General features: G+C 41.3%; 1 protein-coding gene across 15 annotated transcripts in view; it reads right to left on the reverse strand.

Annotated features, from left to right (window-relative positions):
• Positions 1-12,073, reverse strand: part of SEMA6D (semaphorin 6D) — a 58,450-nt gene that overhangs the window by 31,829 nt on the left and 14,548 nt on the right. For 2 of the 15 annotated variants that reach the window (XM_061428865.1, XM_061428862.1), the window contains exon 1: positions 1,559-6,674. The exons of 9 other annotated variants lie outside the window; for them this stretch is intronic. The gene's annotated coding sequence lies outside the window, so the exon portion shown is untranslated. Of the gene's footprint in view, positions 1-1,558; positions 6,675-12,073 lie in introns of those variants that run through there. 4 more of the 15 variants (XM_061428868.1, XM_061428871.1, XM_061428869.1 and 1 more) reach the window with 2 other exon arrangements.

Consider the following 12,073-nt stretch of genomic DNA (forward strand, 5'->3'; position numbering starts at 1 on the left):
CTTCCCTGTCCTTCATTATCTCCCGGGCTTTGCTCAAATTCATGTCCACTGAGTAGGTGATGCCATCCAACCATCTCATCCTCTGCCACCCCCTTCTCCTTTTGCCTTCAATCTTTCCCAGCATCAGGGTCTTTTCCAATGAACTGGCTCTTTGCATCAGGTCGTTAACGTATTGGAGTTTCAGTTTCAGCATCAGTCCTTCCAATGAATATTCAGGGTTGATTTCTTTTAGGATTGACTGGCTTGATCTCCTTGCTGTCCAAGGAGCTTACGACTATGAAGACCCAAAAGGTCCAGAGGTCAGCATTTGGATCTCACTCCTCTTAGAGGACACCTCTTTTAGTACCCCATTTCTGGGTGTATGAATTCACTGAATTCTAAAAACAACACTGTTTCTCCTGTCTGTTGGCCTTGCGCATGCTGTGCCTATCACCTCGGGCGCCCTTCTTGTCCTCCCTTTTGCTTCATGGGGTCAGTTTCTAATCAGAGATCACTTCCCACCAGGCTCTCCCCTCTTTTCCTCCACCTGTTGCCAAAACCTGGGCTCGCCTTTTATCAGAGCACATAGCATACAATATGCTATGTACATGATAATAAATATAGATAAATGTATCTATATAAATATAGACTATAGAAAATAAAAATAGAATAAATAAACTTCCTTATTTTCTCAATATTCTCTCCCCCCACCCAGCCTCACACTGTGAATTCCTTGAGTGCGAAGACTATGTCCTTTACATCCATAAATATATTCTTAAAAAGTGGTGGGTACATCGTTGTTTTGTTTTTAATTGGAGTATGATTGCTTTACAATGTTGTGTTAGTTTCTGCTGTACAACAGTGAATCCGCCACCTGTATATATATGTCCCCTCCCTCTTGTACCTCCCTCCCACTCCCCCACCCCACCCCTCTAGGTCATCGCAGAGCACTGAGCTGAGCTCCCTGGGCTATACAGCAGCTTTCCACTAGCTATCTGTTTCACACATGGTATTGTATACTGTCAATATCACTCTCCCAATTGGTCCCATCCTCCCCTTTCCTCACTATGGCCAAGTCTGCATCTCTAGTCCTGCCCTGCAAATAGGCTCATCAGTACCATATGGGTTTATTTTTTTTTTTTTTAATGTTTATTGATTAGATGAGTTGATAGATGCAACTCTGTATCTTTTGAAGAAAAAAAGAAAACTTAGAAAATCTGGGAAGAGCACCTTTCCCACTCATGGTGAACTGCTAGCAATAGGTTACCCCCCGTCACCAAGTAACAGATACACAGCAACACTGAATGATGTTACAGTATGTGGGGAAGGTGGTCTCTTAGATCTGACCACAGTAAGACTGGGACTTCCACTGATCTTACTATTGCTGGGATAGATATACAGGACTTTCAATAATGTTCCAGCAATATTCCCTGACCTATTTCCTTTAATGAGTAATACCTTGGACCTGGGGCCCACAGTTCTACCGCTGTCCCAGGCAGCATCCTGGGGAGGTATAGAAAAATAATTGATGCTTTATTCATCCAAACAGGCTGAACACTGTTGAAATTAGCCTGCTTACCTTTGGAGGGAAAAGTGTGGCTGGCGTTCCTTTTTACCATCCACGCTTATCACAAACTCACAGCTCCTTGATAAAAAGGAAAGATTAAAAATTCAGGGGAGATGGAGGGTTGGAGGTCTTTTGTATAAAGGATACAGGGACAAAAGTGGGCTTACAAGGAGATTTAGCAGAGACCTGGTAAGTGGTACTTGGAGAAGAAAGTCAGGAGGGACCTCATAATTTCCTCCAAAGTTGTGTCTACACCAAGCTGGGGGACGGAGAGCTGCCTCTGTCATGCTTTACATGCTAAGGTCCCAGACAGCCCTCAGGGTGGCAGGAAATCAAGGAGCAGCAGCCACCAACAGGCATGACCCACAAGCCAAGGGAGGTGGGGGCATTCCTTTCAGAGGTGCCCTAATCCAAAGTTCCCAGGCCCTAAGCTCTGTCTCCAGTGATCCTTTACGCCTTCTCTGCTTACTGTGTCTTTTGCAGCATCCAGCCTGCCCAAGGGAGAAGAAATGGAGGCCAGAGGAGCAGAGGGATCCCAGGGCAAGGTTACCACTCACACGTGTCAGATTCTTCAGCCTCCCACGCTCTTAGGCCGGCCCAGTGCTTCTATGGAGGTGAGATAAGGAAGCATCACTGCTGACTAACTCACCATGGTTTTTTAAAGGGACAAGTGAGAAAGTGAGCGTAAAAATACTCTGTAGATTGTAAAGGTGCTATACGTGTGAAGTAGTAGTGTTATTATCAGTGCTTTATTTAGTTCCAGTCTGCAACAGCACGGTACACTGACATTGCTTCTGCTTTGGTTCAGATGAGTATTATTAACCTTCCTGTTTCCCTGACTTCCCTGGTGGCTCAGATGGTAAAGTGTCTCCCTATGATGCAGGAGACCCAGGTTCGATTCCCGGGTGGGGAAGATCCCCTGGAGAAGGAAATGGCAACCCACTCCAGTACTCTCGCCTGGAAAATCCCACGGACAGAGGAGCCTGGTGGGCTGCAGTCCATGGGGTCGCAAAGAGTCAGACATGACTGAGCGACTTCCCCTTCCCCTTCCCTTCCTTCCTTCCCTGGATGCAGCTACTCTGCAAGTTGAGGGCCCTGATGGGCTGCCGACTCTCGTCTCCTGCTGTTCTCTGGACCAGGGACCGTTTCCATGACTTCTCTGATGGCAAGTTCCTACTCATTCGTTAGGACTTTTCATCAGTTTGAACCCTTTTCTGTTTCTTTTTGCAACATTCCATCCATTTTGACTGTGGGTTGACCATGGTAGGAGGTTGCACTGACCATCTACGAGTTTGTCTTTCTAATGAGAGTGAGTTCCTGGAAGGCAGGATCTGAGACTTCTTAGTGGAAATAAGTTCACGGGCCACTACATGAAATATTTCCCATGCCCACTTCTCTAAGAGAGCAGGGCTTGCCTAGTAACATACTCCTCTTTTATTTTCATGGGACATACCTGGAGTTCCGAGTAACGTGCACATGTTAGAAACTGGAAAAGTGGAGAAGATTCTGAGCACAACAAGCCATGGTTGAATGCTAAGGAAATACTAGGCACTGTGCTAATAAACACTCCTTAGGAAGCTGGTGCTATTTTCCCAAATTTTTAGATAAGAAAATAAAAAGGTAATCTGCCTCAGGTCACAAAACTAAATAGCAGGGCTTAAGTCAGTTGGACTCCAATGTCTGTGGTCTTAATCACAACACCAGAAAAATATAATGCAGAAGAAATGGAAAGGAGAAGAGAAAGGGGCCTTTTTAATTTATTAAGAAAAGCATAGTCATATTTTTAGCTTGCTTTTATTACTGTTATTTGAAGATGTAAACAGCATTCATGTCTTCTTCTAGTCTAATGACCTAGCAGGTAACTGCAGCAGACAAATAAATAAATACAAGATTTTATGAAACAACAAAATAATAAGAGGACTTTCATGCAGGAAGTGAGCAAAGATCCTGTCTCCCTAAGCCTTGGGAGTTGGTTTCCACCTCTTCTTCCTACCTCCCCTTTTGAAGTGGCCGGGGCCTCTTCCTTACCATCTCTGACCCAGCATCAGAGTCTTCAAGCTGCTTCTGGTGTGTGTGTGGGGTGGGGGGCAAGGTGACAGGGCAGGGGTGCAATGGGGACCCACCTCCAAAATCAGGGAACCTTCTTGTTCAGGTGCTCCTCCCGTGTGGACACAAACTGAGGGTGGAAAGCCCACCAGGTCCCTCTGCTCCTGGGTCTCCAGGGTTAAAGAAAGCTTTCCTTGAGAATCCCTTCCTGGAAATGTCCAGCAGGCCGGGCAGCATGGATGTGGCAGGGAGCACGTAAGAAGGAAAGTCTGCACCTCTGAAGGCTCGTCTACTTCTTTTCTTTTCTATCATCACCGACCAGTAAGAGAACAGCAGAGAGGAAACTCTTATCCATACTCCATCTCAACCCTGAGAAACGGCTGGAAAAAGGGGGTCAATATGAAGCCCACAGAAGGAGCCATGAGTCGACAGCCCATCTTCTCACTGTGCCTGAGAATAAACACCCTCATACAATTCACTGAGGAAATGGGGTTTAAGGATATTCTGGTTCTACCACCCATTAGCTATGTGACCTTGGAAAACCTACTTTGCCTTGTACCTGTAAAAAATAGAGAACAAGTAGACTATCTTAAAGGACTGTTTAAAGGTTACAGGCTTAATATTCAGAAAACCTTGAAAAGTGTGCAGGCAAATAAGTGGTCTTAGCTATTACGGTTATTGCTGTTAGTATCGTTATTGACATAACTCTGTTTCTGTGTTCCCTGCCCTGTGATAATCTAATCTTTCCTGAAGACCACCTCTGGTGATTTCAGTGTCTTCTATGTTCTAAATTATCTCTTGGAATCTGCCAGCACATCAGATGCTAAACATTTTACTGGTGTAAATGCACCAAATATACTTAAAGTTGTTATTTTTTTTTTTTTGAGATGCATCACATATTCAGGCCCACTTCTAATATCTGTCTTAGAAGAAAAGAGCCATGACACAGATGATTAAAAGCCCCGAGACCTGGCTTCCTAGGGAAGGCTGGGGAATGGAAGGAATGCTGCTTGTGGAAAAGTCAGTGAAGAGACACAACTCAATGACTGAATTCCCTGCTGTGGGAAAGGTGAGTTAAACAATTGGAGAACTCATTCCTGGAGTATTCTAGAAAGCAAGGGTAGAGATCAATGCTATAATACCTCCCAGACTATGACGTTTCAAATATTTAGATTCTTAGCCTCTCAAAAACATGGTCCCCAGATATCATCTACCGTTCCCATTTAGAAGTGGGTATACAGATCCCTCCTTTGAGTCTAGGATATGACTTGCCTGAATAGAGAAGAATATGGTGCAACTGATGTTTTGTCACCTGTGGGTCCAGAAGGTAATGAGTGGGCAGCTTCCAATTTCTGTTTCTTCAGATACTTTTTCAACCCAGCCACCATAGTATGGGGCTTCCCAGGTGGCACTAGTGGTAAAAAAAAAAAAATCTGCCCTCCAAAGCAGGAGACACAAAAGACTCAGGTTCCATCCCTGGGTTGGGACCATCCCCTGGAGTAGGAAATGGTATCCCACGTCAGTATTCTTGCCTGGAAAATTCCATGACAGAGGAGTCTGGTGGACTACAGTCCATGGGGCCGCAGAGTTGGACATGGCTGAACGCACACACACACACACACACACACACACACACCCATAGTATGAGAGAGCCCATTCTGTTTAAAATCAGGCCTTCATGAAGAGGCCCATGTAGAGAGAGACTAGACTGTGGGTTAGTCTCTGAGACTAAGGCTCAGCCCTAGCTGATCTCCCAGCTTATAGGCAACCACGTGGGCTTCCCACATGAGTGGGCCAATTGTGAAATGGATCCTCCAGCTCATAATTGAGTCACCCTACTTGATTTAAAGTGGAGCAGTGCTGAGTTATGCTCAAATTGTAGATTTTTGAGTCAGATGAATGATTGCAATTATTTTAAACACTCAGTTTTGCAATGGTCTCTAATGAAGCTAGATAATTGATATACTGCATGTTTTGGGGAGAATTCTTTCCTAGATCCTTTAAGGTACTCGCTGGGGCCTGAAATACTGCTTTGTTTTGCTTTCTCCTCTTGGTCCAGCTGAAGACTGAAATTAGCTGTCAGAGCTGAGTATATGGTAGAGACACAGGAAGCTGCTGGTCAGAATGTAGATGCTAACACAATTCCCAGCCTTCAGACTGTCTAGGTGTCAGCAGGACTAAACTTGTTCCTAAAAGGTCTTGTCTCAGTTTCTAAAAAAACATCAGGCTTCTTGTTAATAATCAGGAATGCAAATTAAATCAACAAGGTACCTTTTACAAAAGGCAAATACATGTCTTTTTTCTGAAGGATAATAATGTTAATTGGAATTAATTGATATATTACACATGGCAGGGTAAAAAAAATTACAACATTTAGAAAACAGTTTGTCAGCGTGTACACACATGCTCCCATCCATGATGCTAACAATACGAACCCTGATTCAGTGATTTTTACTTCTTATACTTTATCCTAAGCAAAAGATCTAAAGAAGAACAAGGAAGATGCTTATTTAACATGGAGAAGTAGTAAAAATAAAAGTACATTATACCAGGCTCATGGAATATCATGCGACCACTAAGATGATAATAATGAAGACCAGTAATCCTTAGTTTATGATGTGATACCAAATGGGGAAATCAGAGTGTAAAATTATATGTTCATTAATTACAACTCTATAAAAACAGAGATACATATTGACAAATGTTAAAAGGGAATAAAGGCAAAATGAGCTATTTTAGGATTTTTCCCTTTTAAGAATAATACTTTTAACACTATAAAAGGAGAGATTGAGCGATGATCCATTAAAAATATAAAATCACTCTCCAACCCAAATAAGCTAAACATTTTCCTGATGAAGGCAATTATTGACCTGTTGACCAAAGCCAAGAACAAATACTTGGATCCTATGGAATCTGTCTCTTAAAACATTATTTTAGATGATAATGTCTTAGAAAATAAGTCCTCTATAATTTTATATATCATTTTTACACTCTGGGCATCTAATAAAAGAAAATGGAGGTAATTCAGAGATTTCAGTTAAGTTAGCATATCATAATTTTGGCTTTGCTTCCCACCCTGCGCCACTGCGTCCCCCCTCCCCCACTTTTAACCTTCAGTTTTTTCTTTCCTAGGTTTCCAAAATATAAAGTGCTAAAATAAAACCAGCAACAACAGTTTCTACTTTTAAAGTGAACTTTAATCTGATTTTCACAAAGATACATCCCAATTCAAAATCACTGCTGTTCTCCTGGTGCTAGTAAGATGGTGTTTGTCTTTTGCATTAAAAATTAAGAATTCTAGTCACATAGGAGAAAGAAAACCTGGTTTAGACTTCTCAGTGATTAAATGCATGCCAGTAAAAGCAAAAGAATAACTGGTTGCAATTGTGTCCTTGGATATTTAAAGCCAAACCCATTTTCACCCTGGTTGTTTAAACATTGGCTTTAAGGTCTCCTTTCTCTATCCTAAAAACACGCACAGGAAAATGCAGAAGAAAGACCTGGCTCACTCAAATTTCAAACGTCCTCTTAGAGCCTGGTGAGCGGAGTGGCAAGAAGTAAGGATGACTTCTCTGCCAGCCTTCTTGCTGGGGTCATCAGCCTACTTCACCATGAGCCACATAAGTGCCATTCTAAGCATTAAACATACTTTTATTTGTGTGTGTAGCCAAACAATAAATATACATTTTCCTAAGCTAATGTCCAAGCAGAGCAGTTTATAATTTACTTTAAAAGATAAATGGCTGCAGGAACACTGAATCCATTTCAGAATTTGGTCGCATTGAGCCATTTTTCTTAGTCATAAAATAAATTCCATAGTACAGAAAGATAATCCCATAATTCTGCTTCTAGGTATTAGAGCAACAACAAGTCAGACATCAGCTCTGTCTGTAGCCCTTTTTGAATCAGCCCACTCAACACTAATATAAATGTAAACACATCAGTCAGCCAGTCATTAGGGGCTCAAGAAAAGTCTTGGGAGCTAAAGTATAAACTCCCATTTGGTTCCAAGGCTCCTAAGTTAAGCATCTTATTGCACATACACAATAAAACAGGCAGAAGTCAAGATGTTCTCTACCAAGATAAACTAAAATTAAATGAGGTTAAATTAAATTAAAATAAATGAATAAACAACCCCTAAACTGAGTAACTTTTAGGAGGCCAAAAGAGATGATACTTCCAGCTCTCAAAAGTCGAAAAGATTACTATTCTTTCTCTCATATACACACCTTAAATCGAGTTGTTTAAAAGAATCTACATTAACACCTCTCGTTCAGTGTCAAAGTAAAAATTGCTTAATATTTAAGCGATGAAGTCTGTAGCATCAAGACTTTGATTTTAATTGGCTCGTGGTACTGTGGCTTACACTGGAGATATTTGTGGGCTTTCACATTACAGAACAGCCTCCCATCTCTGTATTTAAACAGGCCAACAACATGTTTGTAAAGTGGAAAAGCTCCACTTAAATGATGTAAATGTTTAGGTGGGTGATGAGAGATACTTGTGATCTTGTGATCTAAATTCTCTTGTGATCTAAAATCTGCTCAAGTGGAAGGTGGCTCCAGGCAGAAATGAAGATCTATCTAAAAATGATAATTGCTACATCTCAATTAAAGTTGTTTTTCTTTGATAGTCTTTATTTAATATGTATTTACTTATCAAGTTGGTACCTCAACTTGATAAAAAACCTGAGTATACCTGAAATCCATGCTTCCCATTCAACAGCTATAAGTTTTAATACAGAATTTGCAAGTGTTCTGAAGTGTCATAATGACTGAACCAGAAAAATCATGGTTCTCACACAGAGTAAATGCAGATTCATTGGTGATGCCTCTTTCTTGAACCTTGGAGAGACTGGGTCGCCACAGAACTAGATATTTGGGCCACCATGAGTAGAGGGGCACCTTTTTTGAAAGTTAAAACTAAGTTTAAGACTACTCAGAAATTGGGTCATTTGTAGAGACACGGATGGCCCTGGGCTTCCCAGGTGGCACTAGCGGTAAAGAACCTGCCTGCCAACGCAGGAGGCGCATTAGAGACACGTGTGTGATCCCTGGGTTGGGAAGACCCCCTGGAGGAGCCACAGCAACCCACTTCAGTATTCTTGCCTGGAGAATCCCATCAAGAGAGGAGCCTGGTGAGCTATAGTTCATGTGGTCACAAAGAGTCAGACACCACCAAAGTGACTTAGCACACACACATGGATGGACTTAGAGACTGTCATCAGAGTGAAGTGAGTCAGAAAGAGAAAAACAAACATCGTACATTAATGCATATACGTGGAATCTGAGAAAAACTGGTAGAGACGATCTTAGGTACAAAGCAGAAATAGAGACACAGGCTTAGAGAACAAATGTGTGGATACCAAGGGGGAAAGGGGAGGGTGGGATGAATTGGGAGGCTGGGATGGACATACATACACTATTGATACTATGTATAAAATAGATGACTAATGAGGACCTGCTGCATAGCTCAGGGAACTCTACTCAGTGCTCTGCGTGACCTAAATGGGAAGGAAATAAAAAAAGAGGGGACATAGTATGCATATAGCTGGTTCACTTTCCTGTACAGTAGAAACTAATACAACATTGTAAAGCAACTATGCTCCAATAAAAATGTTAAAGAAAAGACTACACAGAATAGACCCAGAAGCAGCATTCACTTGGCACCACACTGTGGGGTCTGTTTTGACTGGTCAGTGGCCCATGCCAGTGGGCTGGCTAAATAGTTTATCACCTTGTAATATACAAAACTGGGGCAGTATATTAGAGAACTCTCAAGGATGCCAATATTTGTATATTAGAGTTTTAAAGTCTCAGATATAGATTTTTTTTCTAAGCGTGGCAAAAGTCCTGGAGTGAGTTACATCTCCTCTGGGATATCAGCATAAAATCTATAGAGAGGAAAGGACAGATCCAAATGAAATGAGCAGAATAATTCCAGTTCTGAATCAATTTGATTCTATGTTATAAAATCACCATACAGCATGTAGGCCTAGTCTAGAGGTCAAAAGTTTTAGCTATACAGCTCAACTTCTCAAGAAGAGTCCTGACTTCTACTTTCTTTTTGATCTCATATAATCCCCATACCATAATTTTGACAGTCTAGTCCCCCCAGTTATAACCCAAACTCAGGCCTGACATCATTTGACACTCAAGTCTTATATTCTCTTGTAGTGTGCAGATTACTAGCAGTGGCCCTGAACACCACGTCTATTCTGCCTCAACTTACAACTGAGAGAACCCAGGGAAATTATGTGCCTTGCCTGAGTGTGCAGAGCCAGAAAACATGCCTCTTTCCAACTCATGTCTATCTACTCAGATGCTACAGAATAAATGACATTGGTAAAAAGGAGCAATCAGGCAAGGCTACATGATAAGCAGGGACCAGTGCAAAATGAAAACGGGGGCTCCTTATTCAAAAGTTATTAAGAACTTCAAGATGGCTAGAGCAGCACATTCTAGGCATGGGGCCAAGTGTGACTGCACAAGTAACACATCCACGAAACTGATCCTGGCTGCAGTTATGTCAGCACTTACTAAACTGTGACTCTTTGAAGGCCAAGGGGAAGAACATCTCTTTGAACACTGAATAAGCTCAAAAATGATCTATCACGTGGATAAGTGAATGAATGTGTAGGTGAATGATGAAAGAATGCAGCTAGAAAATTACACCTCAGACCCAGGGACAGGTTGAGTTAATACAGTAAGTCACCCTGAGAACTTGGTCCATTATTTAAGTGACACAATTCATAATTTGAAAATACTTCACAACACACAAAATTTCCTAGCTCCAGCATAAGTAAGTTGCCAGTACCATGTCCAAAATGTGAGCAGCGAGCTTTACATGTGGTAGTGTTACAATACTTTTATGTGCTCAAGAAATGCCAGCTTCTTAGCAGAACTGCTCTTATGTTCTTTTTCTCTTTGTGTTTAGAAGTAGCTATCCAGATATATTTTACACAGCCTATCCATGTGCAGAACTACAAAATACTTCAGATGTGAGTATTTCATATATTGCCAAGCATCCCTGATTTGAAAACAGTAGTAATAATAACAACACAACAATTTGTTGAGTTTTATTATGTCAGATACAATGCTCAGTGCTTTGCATATATTTCTCCTTTAGAAAGACCTCAAAACATCAAACCGTGAATGAAGGAGATATATTATCCTGATTTTCCAGTGAGGAAAACAAGGTTCCAAGAGGTCGAGTGGCACATCAGACAGAATTTGCCTTTAGGACCGTTTGGACTCCTGAAGACTAATAGTTCTTTGGAAGGTTGGCTATACACAAAACAGCAGAGCAAGGGCTATGGCCTGCCTTTAAGGAATGAGACTTTTATCTGATAAGGGCTGAGTGAAGTTTCACTTTGGTGAGCAAAAATGCAGTCATAAAACCCTGAAAGTAGCAATTTCTGATATTGAAAATCTAGGTGGTTAATTTTATAGCTTATTGCAAATTTGGATACAGACAGGTAAAGGAGAAGCCTCCTCACCTATCTTTTATGGGGCTTTAGGATCTGATTCACTGCATTACTGTAACAGGAAAAGAGGCTGAACTCTATACTCAGAGTGAAGGAAGACTTTGCCAGGCTGAGATTTCCACTCAGGTAGTCTGCAATATATTTCATTAAGGGACAGAAAGGCAAAAATGTGGGTAACATTCATGATGACAGATTCACATTTGTCTCAGAACTGAAGAGAAGAGAGTTAATGTTTCTGTCTCTACCTCTCCAGATAGAAGTGGCTTCATAATTATGGCTTGTATTTATTATGATGTTTCAAAGTGTAAATCTGGCAGGGGTATCTTAAGTCTCATTTAAAACAAGCCATAGGGAAGAAAAAAAAGAAAAAAAAATATGAGGGCAAATTCATTTGATATATCCTGTCCACTTTTTTGTAGCATTGCCCACCAATGTCATAGTTTTTACATTTTTAAACTGCCTAATTAAATGAAAGTGCTGTTCCAGGGATGCAAAATTTTTTCATAATGGCAGAAAAATATTTCTGGCCAAATGCCTAAGTTTTCTAGCTTGTAAGCCCTCATGAACATGTTTATGTAATGTTACACGGGGTGTATACAACATGCATATATAACAATGTATAAATACAAATTCTGTTGTTGTTCAGTTGAAAATAGTACAAACTATAGTTACAAAACAAAATGCTGATTTTGTACATGTTTTCAATAATAAACCAGTCTCCTCCATGTAAGCTGTTCGTAGTGGTCCCATTCTCTGCCCAAGACTGCCGACTCTTTGGAAAATACCCTGATGCTGGGAAAGATTTAGGGCAGGAGGAGAAGGGGACGACAGAGGATGAGATGGTAGATGGCATCACCAACTCAATGGACATGAATTTGAGCAAACTCCGGGAGATGGTGAAGGACAGGGAAGCCTGGCGTGCTGCAGCCCATGGGGTTGCAAAGAGTCGGTCACAACTTAGTCACTGTACAACAACAACAAAGAAAATGGAAAGA

The sequence above is a fragment of the Bos javanicus genome, chromosome 10 (assembly GCF_032452875.1).
Source record: "Bos javanicus breed banteng chromosome 10, ARS-OSU_banteng_1.0, whole genome shotgun sequence".
Lineage (NCBI taxonomy): Eukaryota > Metazoa > Chordata > Mammalia > Artiodactyla > Bovidae > Bos > Bos javanicus.